Source organism: Acomys russatus, chromosome 20 (genome assembly GCF_903995435.1).
Source record: "Acomys russatus chromosome 20, mAcoRus1.1, whole genome shotgun sequence".
NCBI classification, from domain to species: domain Eukaryota; kingdom Metazoa; phylum Chordata; class Mammalia; order Rodentia; family Muridae; genus Acomys; species Acomys russatus.
In genome coordinates, this window is record NC_067156.1 from 785,112 (window position 1) to 800,719 (window position 15,608).

Consider the following 15,608-nt stretch of genomic DNA (forward strand, 5'->3'; position numbering starts at 1 on the left):
ACATCTCTCCTGCCACTAGAGCACAAGTTTTAGAGTACCCAAGGACATACTATTTTAGGAAAATTATGTTGATCCAGTTCATGGTAAACAAAGTCTTCAACGAGATGATTGTCATTCTGTAATTATTTAATCTTTTCCTATTGTGTTACCAAGTTGTACACATTCACTTCATTATTTTGTGTGTATTTTTGCCAGCCTTAAAAATAAAATAAGAAATTCTGAGGTTATAAAAAATTGTACTATGGTATTTATAAATATGCCAAAGCAAGGAGCTAAATAATATGCTTAAATAAGGGGTGTTGGTTTATAGAGCTAATTCTTTTAATTCTCCAAATAATTTAAACACAATAGATAAAACATCTCTTAAATTTCATGCTTATTTTTGGAATATAAAGGTGAGAGGAGTCATTACAAACTACAAACTCATCCCAGTTTTAGCGCAAATTAAAAGCTTTATATATAAACATTGCAAATAAAAATTTAAATATTTTACTAAACAAATATTATCATTTACTTTGCTAGCAGTTCATAGAAATACTGTTGATGAGCCCTTCCTTGGACATTCTGAGGTCTTTAGATGTACCATAGATATTTGTAGTATTTGTTCTTTTTTTTTAGAATAACAACATATTTCTCTACAACAGAGGCTTACCTCTTGGTATTTGTCATAAAAATGAGCTGTTAGTGTCCATAATCGGCATTGGTCACAGTGTTTTGATTGAACTTGCAGATTCTTCAGAACTTCCCCCTCCTGGCACTTGAATTTTAGAAGTGAACTTATTGCCCATTGTGTTTGAAATAAGGACAAACCCCGAACTCAAGATCAGCAGACTCTCCTGCGTGGTCAGCTCCCTGCATTGGTTTGCTGCCAGGAGGTGTTCACATGGCCTCTCCTTTGTTAGGGGAGAGCCTGTGGCCCTTCCCAGGGTGCTCTCCTGTCCACTGCCTTTTTAAACCCAAGTTGGAGGTTGTCTGATTAATGAATGGTGAGCTTTTCTATTCTGAGCTACACATATTGTTGACATTGTGTCACATGTTGCGTTTTAATTTCTGATGTGCTTAATGTGTTTTTAATTTGCAAAGCCTGAGTGTCCCTTTCATAGCAGTAGAATAGAGGCAGCGTTTCTGAGTCTAGATACTGCTTTACGCAAACAAGAAGGGTCAGACGGAATTGAAGCCTTGGGTTTCCTGCAACAAAAACGTCAATGAATTTCACTTTGAATATTGTTGAATAAAAGAAGACACTTGAGAAAGGCTTTTCTTCCCAAGAACACCTCTTGCCTCTTGGAGAGTGAATTGCCCCAATATAAAAGCACCGGGGAGGAAGAGTGAGTTACAGAGTGAAAAGGCGATCCACAAATGATCACTCTTTTTCGCCTTTGATTGTGTCAGATTTTGTTGTGTGTGTGGCAATTGTTTTCTTTTTCACTTAGAAGAGGTTTATGGTCCGATGTCTGTCAAGTCAGACCCTGTCCTAAGGTTGCGGTTGTATTTCTCTCTGGAGTTCCTGGAGGTGATGTTATCTTTTGTTCACTCAGCAGTGTGGTTGCTCTGGAGAGCATCTGTCACTCTAGGCATTACAAGATGGATGGGTCTCCAGTGAACTGCTGGGTGAAGCAAATGGTGAAAACAAGAGAAGACAAGAGGTTTCAGGGTCTGCAGAGGACAGACAACAAGGAAACACTTAGAAATCAAGAGTAAGCTGAGCAATAGAGGGCGAGAGAGCAAGGATGAATCACTGTCATTTTATAAACATCTTGGAGCTCAGAGTCTTTTGGTGGCCTGTTGTGGTCTGAGGGAGTGATCTACATCAGGGTAACAATTTTGTGCTTCTGATTTCCAAAATGCGTGTGTGTGTGTGTGTGTGTGTGTGTGTGTGTGTGTGTGTGTGTGTGTGTGTGTAAAGAGTTGGGAAATAGTAATAGCAGTAGGAGTGGTTTATGAAGATTTTGCTTTAAAATATTTGAAAGATTAGGCTAAAAATCAAACTTTCAGCCATTTCAGTTTACTTTCTCTTTTTTCCTTTTCCCTCCTTTCTTTCAAGCAACTGATGAGCACATTGAAACACTTGAAATTTTTTGCCATGTAATGAATAGCCTCACTGTTTTCTAAATGCTTTTGGGGGGGCAGTCTGTGTTTTAATGGAGGCCGTGGGTGGGTTTTAAGTTATTTTAAATTGTCTCCAATTTCGTTTAATGGATTCTGTGATGGAAGAAAATGTATAATTTTTATTGATCCATCAGTTGTTGGAGGTTTGTATTGTACTAGTTTTGTTGGTCACATCACAGTGTGTAAATCCTTAGGCACGCAAAAGTCCTCCAGTGGGACAAGAGAAGGAAGGAGGTTGGCTGGCGTAGAAGAGGGGATAGAAAGGGCAACTGAAAAAAAAAAATGATTTTGTCAAACTTTTTGGCATTTGTCTAGGAAAAAGCTCATCGGTTGAAAGGCAAAGTCATTGAGATGGTTGGAAGCTTTAAGCTGTACAAATGGTGGAATGTCTCCTTCTCCATGGGCGTAAATAATAGATGAGAGGAAGAATGACAACAAAGGATCAGGTCCTTTAAGAAAATGTGTGCAGCCTGAATAGGGGTCTGTGGCCCAGGGCCAAAGGTCTTAGCTTTGAGTGTAATTAGAAGAAAATACAAAAATGTCATTACTTGCAGGTGAAGTGTGCAGCGCGTGGCTAAAAATTAGCAATTTTAGACTCCAAAGCTATTGGAATTGGATTATTGACCTTTTTAAAAATCATTAAGGGACTTGCAGAGTTGGACAGTTCTCGTTGGCAGTAATGCGGTCTGACCTCATTGACCATATGGGGTAATCTCATGTTTGGATTAGGTAGGAAGGCTCCCGAATCTGAAAGATTCTATCTGTGTATGTATGAGTGGGAAATATGTGAGCTTGACAGTCCAGGGCCTGAGTTTTGTGGGAAGGCATTCTTCCAATATTATGAGGTTAAGATATTTATATCCTCAAATCTGAAATGTTTCTTTTCTCTCTTTCAAACATAAAAAGAAAGTACAAAAATATTTTCTTTAACATGACTTCAAGTAGTGTTATAAACATTTGTATTGCACTTAGTACATTCTTACAAAACTAAGAAGTGTTGGTTTTCTTTTAGATGCAGTAAAAACTGCTTCTATTTTATGTGTAAAACTTACTGACAAGTTGCTTAATTCATTTAAGGCTTTACAGCTTTATCTTTATTTCATGCAATAGCTTGCATTCACCATAATCTAATTATCGAAGAGTACTAAGCACACTATTCAGTCAACTGTAGGTAATTAAAATTAATAATACCTCCTAGAAATGCACTGCTCAGAAAGGCAAGAAATAGCCCTTTCTCTTCTTTCAATTTTTCTTCCCAGAAATAATTAAGAAATTTCAAAAAGTTGAAAAATATTATTTCAGTATTAGCTATTTTATCTTTTCTATGTTTTTGGATAAATTAACTTTAGGCAAATATCAAGGATTGTAAAATACCCAAGTGCCTCAAAATAAGAAATGTAAGTTATGTTAATTCCATTTCCAAGATAGAAGTATTCTGTGGACTTTTAGTGTTATGATAAGCTTGCACTGAGGGAAGGAGTGGAGTCGGTCTAAGAAAAACAAAATCCATTTTGCATATATATTCGTGCGCGGTTGTTTGAGGAAGAGAGGCTGTCTTTATATTTTCCCATTGTAACAAGTACAGAGTCAGGTAAGACTTGGGTAACTTCTGTGATTTTTGTAGAATTTTAGATATACAGATTTGTTATGTTGTAGAATAAAAGGCACTTGGAAATAACTTGTGTTTTTATGCATTGTATGTTTTTATATTTTTATAGGTGCAAAGAAACCTTAAGAAAGTTCTGACCGAGAACAAGCTCCCTGGGATGTTGACTGCCTAACTTAACCATGAACATAACTCAAAAATGTTAATATATGAACCAAGGTATTGTAAGACTATGTTCCTCTTCTCAAATTTTTCATGATCAAATGTTGTAGGAAGTTGATTTACAGTTTAAATAAAGTAACCATATTTGATCTTCAAACGAATTAAGCAGGTGTTTACAAATAACCCTGCTCTGCCCCAACCCCTGCAAACCTATTCTCTGTCTTCTCTACTCCCCCAGTAAAACTTACTCAAGACTAAGTTTTCTCCCTACTAGCTCTGTATTTCCTGTATACATAATTGAAAAAAATGTGAATTCAAGAACTAAAGAGAATCTTCAGTGGGTAGAAGTACTTACTAATTGCTTTTCTACAGAACTGAAGTTTTCCCATCACCCACATCAGGCACTCCACTGAAACTCCACACGGACCCCTTACAGTCTCTGTGGCATCTGTACATGCAGGCTTGCACACACAGCCCGCTCCACACCCCTTACAGTCTTCTGTGGCATCCGTACATGCAGGCTTGCACACACAGCTCGCTCCACAGACCCCTTATCAGCCTCTGTGCATCCGTACATGCAGGCTTGCACATACAGCCCGCTCCACGGACCCCTTACAAGCCTCTGTTGGCATCCGTACATTGCAGGCTTGCACACACAGCCCGCTCCACAAACCCATTACAGTCTCGTGGCATCCGTACATGCAGGCTTGCACACACAGCCCGCTCCACAACCCCTTACAGCCTCTGTGGCATCCGTACATGCAGGCTTGCACACACAGCCCGCTCCACAACCCCTTACAGCCTCTGTGGCATCCGTACATGCAGGCTTGCACACACAGCCCGCTCCACAACCCCTTACAGCCTCTGTGGCATCCGTACATGCAGGCTTGCACACACAGCCAGCTCCACGGACCCCTTACAGCCTCTGTGGCATCCGTACATGCAGGCTTGCACACACAGCCACATGAATCTCTTAAACATTTTTTACATCTTGGTTTGGGTTTTTTTCCTTTTTTTTTTTTTTTTTTTTAATTTTATTATTCTTTGAGATTTTCATCCACGTATGCAGAGTGCCCTGATAATGTTCACTGCCCACTCATCCCTACAAATACACTTTTTGGTTCCTCTTTGTTGATTGTAATATTCTTTCAAAGTGTCTGATAAGAGCCTTCTAGACCCAAATTATATCATATATGTAAATTTTACTTTGTTTGCTAATGTTCTGGGGCATGTGTTAAAGAAGTTTTACAGAATGTTTTTGGCTTTGTTTTTAGAAAGCTTTTAATTCAGGGGGAAAGTTGATACTGGTTCACCCTCTTCCAATAGCAAGGGAAAAAAACTTGTTAGGAATTGAGAATTTAGGGTGACTGCTTTAGGTGACTCTTGGCTTCTAGAAGGAACATATCCCCCAAAGTCTCTCTTCTCCTTTGGAAGCTGCAATGTGTTTAAATAGCCTGGTGTTTTCAAGGGAGGCCAAAGCTCTCGTCCTCTTTTATGACCCGTTGTATCCTTCTGAGGCCAGAGAGAACCAGAGGGGCATTGCCACTTCAGCCTGGAGACACCTGAACCCAGTACTGCCTCAACATCTGGAAGATGGCCGGCGAGGGGAGGAGGCAGGAGAGAGAGAACTGTTGCGTTTTGTTTCACCAGGTGCCAGGAGGGAGCAACATTAGCCTTTTTGATATGGGAGGCAAATTCTGTGGGCCCTGGTTAGGCTTCAACAATTGGAGAGGTCAAAGGACAGCTGAGCGGGGTCAGTGAGACACCATGGGGTGTATTTTGTTACTTAGTAAAAGGAGCAGCCTCCTAAAACCTTAAAGGACTCCCTTGAAAATCTGTGTTGTGAAAAGGTTTTATGAGTCTTGTGGCAGTAACTCCTGATTTATCTAAGGAGCGCTAGCTTTTGTCTAATGGAGGGATAATCCTCACCGAGTGCTGGCGAGCGCTATTAGACTCAGCACAGGTCTGAAAGAAAAGTTAGGATCTGAAGTGTACTTTGCTTTCCAGAACATTTATCATTTTAATGTTTCTGTCGCAACAAAGAATTTTACACTGTTCAAGTACTGCCTTTTCTTTTCTTGGAATAGAAGGTGATTAGGTGGTGTCAGGGCAGGGAGCTGCACCACACTTATTTCAGAATTGTTCTACATGCTCCAGACCTGTGTTACACACAAATACCCAAACTTGCTAACTCTAGAAGGTTAACTTTAAATGTATTTTAACATAATTTATAAAAGGCATACATGACACATGAAGCAGGTTTCTGGCTTCCAGTTTTTTTAATTTTTTGAATTATTATTATTTTCTGTGTGTGCATGTGGCTCTGGGGATTGAACTTGAGGCCTCATGTACACCAAGGCAAGAATTCAACCACTGAGCTGCAGCTCTGTCTTGGACACCTTCATTTTCACCATTAATAGTTGATAGAAGGGGACTGTAAGCTGATGAAGAACCACAAATCCTCCACTTCTTCCTTTAAAAAAAATATTTCTTATATATATTGTAGCAGAAAGAAGAAAGTCAGTATCAGAGTCAAGAATAAAAATGTTCTATCTTGTAGCCCAGTGGTCCAGCCCTTGGCCAGCATATGTGAGGCTCTAGGTTCTATCCCCTACACTGACAAAGAATGGCAGTATACCATGGGGTATTCTCTTTGAAAGGAGGTGGAGAAACAGGGGTGAGGAATATGCCTGTTGGGAGAGGTCCGTTTGCCTCAGTAGTGACCCCAGAGAGCACTGAATGATTTGTGAACACCTTTAAAGATGTCAGCCTCCTAGCAGACAGGTGCTGGCACTGTCAGAGGGCTTCGGCAGTGTTTTTGATATTCTCCTTTGTATGTTATGCATACATACCGATATGAAAAGAACACATATATGTCGAAGAATAATGTCCAGGTTAGGCTTACTTAGACACTTTTACTAATTTGTAAATTAGTGTTGCAATTAATGTATTTATTAACTACAGGAATGTGACTTTTCTCAGTCCTTTTTTCAGTAATGACTCCTTTTCAGGGAGCACATACACGAGGGTCTATTTTCTCAAGGTTAAAGCGCCTTTCAACAACTAATTTAGAAACCTGAGTGTGGTCACTGATAATTGCCTAGAGAAAACGCACAGCTGTTTAAGTAGCATTGAAATTGCGGCAAACCTGACAAGTGCAATCAGCAGAGTTAATTAGATAAGGAAAGACTGATGGTGAAAGGGGGGGCGCATGGGGTGGGGGTGGGGGGGACAGAAGGAGGGGCTCCATACACAGATGGGAGGCTCACTTGCTCTCTGTGAAACTGTGTTCCCCTTCTTTAGTGTCTTCCAAATTGCAGCAGAGTGTGTGGCTTCACAGTTGTACAGTGCAGGTGCATTTGTGAAATGCCCCAGACTCATGTCTGTTTGGAAAAAAAGCCAGCTGTTTGACAAAGATTACTAAGAAAAATGATCACATTTTCCTGATTCTGAAGCACAGTTTGATTTGCCGCCTTAGATGCACCCGTGTTTTACGGTTCTTACTTTGAGCCTGGATTGCTTTAGCCCCTCCCTCCAATGTGCGTGCCAGGAGCTTGTTTCTACATTGAATTATCCACCATCACCTCAAACCAGCAAACTGTGCAAGTCTTTAATGCATTATCTAATGGCTCAGGGCTTACAGCTCACTTTCTAAACAATCATTAAAAACCAGACAGGGGTAGTTAAATAACAGAAACTAAGAAAAAAAAAATCATCATTATCTTTGCAGCCATACTTTCAGAAATATCTGTTGCTATTTAGTAAGTTGTTTTACGAGCATCTTTTAAATAACATTTGTGTTTGGGAAATTAACTTTTGCCTCTGGAGCTTTACGCAGCTTCCAATCCTCACAGAGGTGTATTCTTTGCAGTCGCAAGGCTATGACATCCGCCCGTGACAGTCCTGATGGATGTGCTGAGCCACACTTTGGAAGCGTTTCTCATTATTTAATGATTCCTGCTCTGGATTATTGACGTTTCTCCCTATTGAAAAATTGGTCTCTGGTGACATGCGGAGGTCCCTCGCTGCCTCTGCTCTGCTGCTCTGGGCTTATGTAGGAATTGTACCAGCTCCAGAGTCCTGACAAGATGTTTTTCTCTTACAGAAGAATTCCTGGCACTTCAGGGGAGAAAGTGAAGGTTTCCTGTAGGAACACTGTATCCCTTTGTCACAGTGTGAAGTAAAGTCCTGTTTCCTCTCCCTGTGACAGTGTTCCTAACCCTTTGAAATCACTGCGCATATCACTGTGGCTATTTCTGTAATGACTGAGGACAATTGTGTGTCTACTGAAAGTGGTAGAATTAAGAATTTAAAATTGGCCCGGCATGGTGGCGCACACCTTTAATCCCAGCACTTGGGAGGCAGAGGCAGGCAGATCGCTGTGAGTTCGAGGCCAGCCTGGTCTACAAAGCGAATCCAGGGAAGCCAGGGCTAACACAGAGAGACATTGTCTCGAAAAACAAAAAAACAAAAACAAAAAACAAAAAAACAAAACAAAACAAATAAAAAGGATTTAAAATTAAGTTACTAAGGCTGCTTTTTTTTTTAAATTCCAGTACTTTTGGCTGCAGAACCTGTCAAATAGACATTCCCCCATCCAAAGGTGCAGAGACTGAAGTGCTGCCTTTAATCTGACTGCCTTTTCAGATCTACAGCAAGGAGGATGTGTGAAGACGCAATAGCAGACGTTTATTTTGAATGCATGCTCAGCCTCATGTTTTATTAGGCTGTCTCTTTGCTTAGAAAGAGATTGTATTGTGTCAGGGCTTGTTCATCTGACATAAAATGTTTTAGTGAGTTGTATATAATGGGAAATAGTAGCTAATGGAGCTTTTTTGTTGATAGTTGCGTGTGACTGGAGCAGAGTCCTCCAACCTGCTGTGGCACCCAACACACTCAAAGGAAGGGCTTGATGTCTTTTCTTAGTAATCTTAATGTAGTCCATGCTGGGGCACGAAACAAAAGGCAGCCTTCAGCAGTAACTCTTCATGCACATGGTTCTACACAGGCACTTTCGTAGGACTTTGTAGATTCAAAACCTCATTTATTCCCAGAAAAACAGCCTCATCCCCATTTCACAAATGGGAGATGAAGTAGCCAATACCACCCAGGGGTCAACAGGGCAGGAATGGAGCTCAGGGCCTGTGTTCCACAGCAAAGTTCTCTATACTGATAGCTGGCTGCTGTGTCACTGCGCAAAGTGGGTGACAATGTCTATAGAGACAGGTAACCAAAACCTAGGAGGTAGCACAAAGCAGTGTCTTTTTCTGTACTGTGCCTCTACTACACAGTCAATAAGTTTTACCTTTAAAATAATCTCAAAATAGAGACAACAGAAACTCCACATGGTTTACCCTACTTCTCTCTCTCTTTCTCCCCCCCCCCCATCTTACCATGTAGCTCAGGCTATCCTGGAATGTGCATTGCCCCTGCTAAGCCACTCCACACAGCTACTCTCATTTTTTTTTTTCCTATTTCAAACAACATTCCTGTTGGAACAGGAAAAAACATGGAGCTTTCCTTTTAGTTTAAATTTGAATCTTTATTTAAAACGGAAATGGCCTTGCCTTTTGTAGAAAGCAGGCTCTGACTCTGTTTGATCCTTTGTGGTTTTGTGGGATGCCTCCATCCAGCAGCTCCCTCTGAGACTTGGCTGGATTTGCCAGTGTCTTGCTGGGATGTGTGCTTCCTTTCCCTTGGCTCCTTGGGGAGGCCACAGTGTCTCACTACCTCACATCAGGACTTAATCCACAGGCTCAAGACATGGCAGCTGATCCTTTCCATTCTAAAGCTCCCCTCAACCTTCTATCTAATGGTCTCACCTAATACCATCACCGACACAAGTACCTCATGAGCAGTTGCAAAGCAGTTATTTTATACTTCTAGTGTTCTTTACACATTTAATATCTGGAAAGCTTCTTGAACAGCAGAATTGTTGGTGAGCTCTCATGTTGTAAATATGCTTTGATCCATGTGTGTCCTAGGTTTCATTTCTCTCATCTCTGGCCCATGGGGGCCATTTCTAGGGACTCCTTTATCTTTTGACGCAGCCTGTTAGCAGTCAGATGCTGTCTTCCCTCTTGCTTGCAGGAGAGAAGTTGAGAGGCCTGGAAGCAGCAGCTGGAACCTACTTCCCAGCTTCCCCTTTCTTCACCCCCTCTAAGCCCACCACACATAGGAACTGCCTACTCGCCCTGCCCTTTCCTCAGCTTTCCTTCCTCTGCAACAGGAAAAGCCAGGGCAGGAAGTGCCTGACCATGGGGGTGTGGCACATTGTAGTGGCTTCCATCAGCGCTTTGAACGGTTATTAGTGATACAGAAAGGACCACACTGTGTACCATCCCTGTCTTAGACAGTTCCTCAGTATCACAAAAGTAGCTCTTGGTACCTGAGAGGTCCGAAATATGGGAGTATGCTCTCTTGTTACATTTGACGTAATGACTGATTTTGAAGAGTGTTTCTCTGTTTTCTAACTGAAGTCCTTTACTTCCTACTAACATTCTGTCAGGTGTGCTCCCTCATCCTGGGTATTGGGCTTGCACATCACAGTGACAAATGCCAACAACATCAGCACCTAACTCAGTGTGACGTAGGGTATTTAGATCCTGTTACACCGAGAGGGCATCCTCTCAGTAGCATCAGGCTTTCGAGGGTTAAACGACATCTTCGTCTGTGCTAAAGAAGTCCAGGGTCATTTCTACTGCCCTTTATGTTTCTTTAAAATGCTGCTTCCTTTTACAGCAAGTCTGAACAGGGACTGATGCCTTGTGCCTGTGCCCACTTAGGAACATGATGATAAAGCTGCAATGCCCATTTTTATGTTGATTTAATGTCTCTAGTCATAACATTATTTGTTTGCCCTATGTATATGAATCTGGCATTTACTTCTTAAATGATTAGGGGACACAATTAGGATTTGGGCTGGAGAGATGGTTCAGTAGATACAAGCACCCACGTGGCAGCTCACTACCATCCAATTCCAGGGATCCAGTGGCCTCTTTAGACCGTGGCTAGCACCAAGCAGGCACGTGGTGCACACACACTCATGCAAGCAAAACACTCACAGTTAAAAGAAAATGAAATATTATGTTATTATTTTTTTGTTGTTGTTTGGTTGGTTGAGAATGGCTCCTGGAGAATGTAGTTTCCAAGATCTGCACACAGGGACAGGTAACATGTGCGGCTGCGGTAGATGAGAGTCTCCGGCACTTTGCTCTGGAGAACGGCTAATGTGCCACTGCGGAGCTGTTCCACTGACCATGGTAAGACATGGTTGACTTGATGCTAAGTCCTGGCAGTTTTCTCTCGTTAGGAAAGGAGAAATGTAAAAGAGTTGCTGCCTTTTGACTGAAATAGACTAGTGAGGTAGCACATTTCTCTCCTAACACCCATCCTGTTTTGATCAAGTGTTGCTATTTTTAAAAATTTGCTTTGAGCTTTAGAACATTTCATCTTTAAGGTACGTGTGTGATGTCATACAGATTTAGCCAAAAACTCAAGTGACTCGTGAGCATCTCATCTGATAGACTGTGGTTATCTTCCACTTACCTTTTCAATTGGATAGCATGTATGCACCCAACTTTTGATCAAATGTATATTTTAGGTATATCTATTCATAAAAAAATGAACCTGGTTAAAAGTTAAGTATTGCACTAACCAAGGACAATACAAGTAGTAAACCTCGAACCCCTACTCTGATCTACCCAATGGGCAGGACATTCTCCATAGTTATGTGGAGAGCAGAGGCTAACTCTGACATGAGCTCTGGTGCCCCATATGTGACGACCTCCCCTTAGTGGGGAGCCCTGGTGGCACTCAAAGAAAGAATAGGCAGACTACCAAGATGAGACATGTTAACCTGTGACCATAAAGTGGGGGAGGAGATCCCCCTCAGACATAGACCTAAGGGAGGGTAAAAGGATGGGGGTGGGAGGGTAGGAGGAACGGACGGATACGAATGACAGGAAACAATTGAGTTGTAATCTGAATAAACTAATTTTAAAAAATAAATAAAAGTTAATAAGATGCTTCTTAAAATAATAAAAGCACACTTTTAAATCCATAGTAATTGGTTTTTACTAACTACTATACGAGCCGTTGCTGGGGCTAGAGAGAGAGCGCAGCAGTTAGGAGCACTGGCTGCTCTTTCAAAGGGCCTGGGTTCAATTCCCAGCACCCACATGGTGGCTCACAACCATCTGCAACTTTAGCTCTAGAAGTGACATCCTGGAGCACCAGGCACATGTGTGTTAACAAGCACACATGTATACTACCACCATGTACTTTCTTCACTGTACATCAGCAATTCAGGGCCAGCACAGTCTGCTGTGGCACTGCAGGTTAGGGTAACCTAGAGAAGCGAGGCTTGTGCTGTGCATCACTCCTCTGGACTCTTGGCACCCTGGCTCACAGCTCCCTTTCCTGATGGCCTCTAATGTACGTCTCAGTTCATCCTTCAGTACCTCCCTCAAAGAGCTTTCTGAGTAAAATCTTTCTCTACCCTTAATGGAGGACATGGAACTAAAACTGTTTCAAAATTGTCTGTCTTGAGATGAGATAAGCTGGAGGTGGTGGTGCACACTTTTAATCCCAGCACTTGGTAGACAGAGGCAGGAGGATCTCTCGTAGTTTAAAGCCAGTCTGGTCTACACAGTGAGTTCCAGGAGCTAGAGCTACGTAATAGAGAGACCCTGGATGGGGAGGGCCAGAAAGGTTTCAAATTCCCTAGAGTAGATTTACAGCCACTGTGAATCTCCCAACATGTACACTGAGGCCTAGCTTAGGTCCTCTTAACTGAGCATCTCTCTGGCTTGCTTTGTTTTGCCTTTTAGTTTGTGAAGTGTAAAGAGGTCATAGCTCCTTCAACATCCTGAAGAGTGGATGATTTAATATAGCACTCAGTCTATATTAATATTTCTAGCTCAATATTTCTCACTTTTAATCTCAGCACCTCTTATATTCCTAAGAACTACTAAGGACCTCACTGAGTTTCTGTCTACATGCATTAGAAATTAAAACCAAGCAACTGTGTAAATATTTATTTTCAAAATTGATAATAAACAGATTGCTACATTAGCATAAATATCATGTATGAAAAAGAATAAATTTCTTCTTTTTATTAATTTTTAAGTTAGCATACAAAGTAGTGGGTTTCATTATGGCTTGGCTTTTCTCTGTGTGCGTATGGGTGTGTGTATGTGGGTGGGGGTGTGGGTGTGGGTGGGTGAGTGTGCATGTGATCACCACCATCATGTGCAGCCATGTGTATGCCACAGCGTACAATGTGGAGGTCTGAGGACAACTTGCAGGAGTTGCTTGGTTCTTTCCTTTCACCACGTGGATTCCAGGGGTTGAACTGGAGTCATGAGGCTTGGCAGCAAGCAGCTTTACCCACTGAGCCATCTTGCCAGCTAGATTTAATATACTGCATACAGTTCACATAGCTATATGAATATAGTTTATATTTGACAGACGTTTACTTAATGTTTTTATTATTATTATCTTTACTTATGTGTAAGAGTATCTTACCTGCATAGGTGTGCATTGCAGTATTTTACCTGCATGGGTGTGCACTGCAGTATTTTACCTGCATGAGTGTGCATTGCAGTGTCCATGGAGATCAGAAGAGGGCATCAGGTCCCTTGGACCTGTTGTTACAGATGGTTGTGAGCCACCATGTGGGTGCTGTGAAACAAACCCAGGCCCTCTGTAAGAGCAGCCAGTAAACAGCAAAGCCATCTCTCCAGCCCCATATGTATAGTGTTAGGACATAAACATCTAATACAAAGTTTCCCTTCCTCTTTTTCTTTGGGATGTGCTGGTACAGACCATGGGGAACTCATATGCTGGGCAACTGAAATCTGCGAGATTTGAGGAAGCACTGCACAATTCCATAGAAGCCTCGCTCAGATGTAGCAGTGTAGTACCACGGCCAATCTTTTCCCAGCTCTACTTGGACCCGGACCAGCACCCTTTCTCATCTGCAGGTAAGTTTCTCAGTCACATGCAATGCTGGAATCTTTTTTTAAAAAGTGGAGATTCTGAATACCGGGAATTCAAACAAATGCTAAAAATGGTAGGATCCCCCCCCCCCCCCACTCCTCAAAGATGTCTTTTAGAATTTCTCTTGTAACCTATTTTTCATAATCATCTTTTTAAAATTAAATTTTAAACAGATGTCAAACCCAAGGTGGAGGACCTAGATAAAGATCTGGTAAACCGATACACTCAAAATGGCAGCCTGGATTTCTCTAACAACGTAGCAATTAATGAAATGGAAGATGATGAAGATGAAGAAGAAATGTCTGACTCACACAGCCCACCAATTCCCTATTCGCAAAAACCTGCCCCAGAAGGGTCTTGCACTACAGACGGTAGGTTTGCACTTTTGAGTTCTGTTTTCAACTTTATGTTATAATTTCATCTGACCTGTTTGTTTCCAATCTTTCCATGTGGTGTTCAAGACTGGACACCATTTGTGGATGAAAGGAATGAGTGACCATGTTCTCACTCCCAAGGTCTTTTAAGTTGTCTACAGGAAACTCAGGCCCCCCCCCCCCCACTGCCACCACCACCTCTTTCCACCCTCTACCCTAGGTAGAGGGAAATGAGACTTTCAGTGGGGAGATCACAGAAACACCGAACAATGAAAACATTAGACAACAGGGGTTCCTTATCTAAAATGTGGTTAAAAGTCTGGTGGGAAATAAGGGTGACATGACCAAATAGAGTGAGGTCATCAGCTGGCATGGTAGTGCACACCTCTAATCATGGCACTGGGGAAGCAGAGGCAGGTAAATGAGTCTCGGAGTTGGAGGTCAGTACCCTCTATAAAGTTGCAGGCCAGCACATACTACGTAATGAGATAAGTCTCAAAAAACTCGAGGGTGGGGTGGATATCAAACTACTTACATTTTTATATTGTATGCAGTATTTTACATTTGTAATATTTATAAAGGGTTTATATTTTACCTCTGTACTCAGCGAGTGTAGCTGAAGGGCCAGCGAAATGGCCGAGTAGGCAATAGCACCTGCCAGCAAGCATGACCATTTTAGTCTGATCCCTGGCATCTCCAGGGTGGCAGGAGAGGACCTACTCCCGCAAATTGTCCTCTGGTCCATATGTGTGCTGTGGCTCATGTGCACCAGCGCGCGCATACACACACACATACCACAATACACAAATAAATGTAATAAAAATATTTTAAGTAGGTGTAGAGTCAGGGCATCTAGAATTTCTACTACTATCTCAGGGGTGGATTAAAAGGAGGAGAAAGATAGAATATTGTTTTGTTTTGTTCCTAGACAGGGTTTCTCTGTGTAGCCCTGGCTGTCCTCGACTCACCTTGTAGACCAGGCTGGCCTCGAACTCATGGTCCACCTAATTAGTGTGTGGGATGCGGTTTTTATATTCAGACTGACATTTCCCTGGATAGCGTCACAACATGCAGACTTTGAGGAGACATAGGGGTCAGGAAGAAGAAAGGTCCAGATCTCAGGATAGTTTCCTGTCAAAACTGGGGGAACAAATAATTTGATGTAAATTAAAGCCTTATCCAGGTAAAGCCAGAAAAATACTTGGCCTTGTTTGGGAGTTTGTTTTTTCTTGATTTTCTACTTCCTGGAGAATCTGACAACCCATAGAGGGATCCAGATCTTCTCGCTGGAGGGGAAAAAGACCTGACTAATCCTCTGTAGCTCACAAGAAGCCCTAGAAGGTGTGTCTGTTAGT

At 41.9% G+C, this 15,608-nt stretch overlaps 1 protein-coding gene and 1 pseudogene across 1 annotated transcript in view; both read left to right on the top strand.

Annotated features, from left to right (window-relative positions):
- LOC127204798 (GREB1-like protein) overlaps positions 1 to 15,608 on the top strand; it is a 294,756-nt gene that overhangs the window by 109,817 nt on the left and 169,331 nt on the right. The window contains exon 2 of the mRNA XM_051164015.1: positions 3,828 to 3,934. The gene's annotated coding sequence lies outside the window, so the exon portion shown is untranslated. The remainder of the gene's footprint in view (positions 1 to 3,827; positions 3,935 to 15,608) is intronic.
- Positions 1 to 15,608, top strand: part of LOC127204796 (GREB1-like protein) — a 138,973-nt pseudogene that overhangs the window by 109,817 nt on the left and 13,548 nt on the right.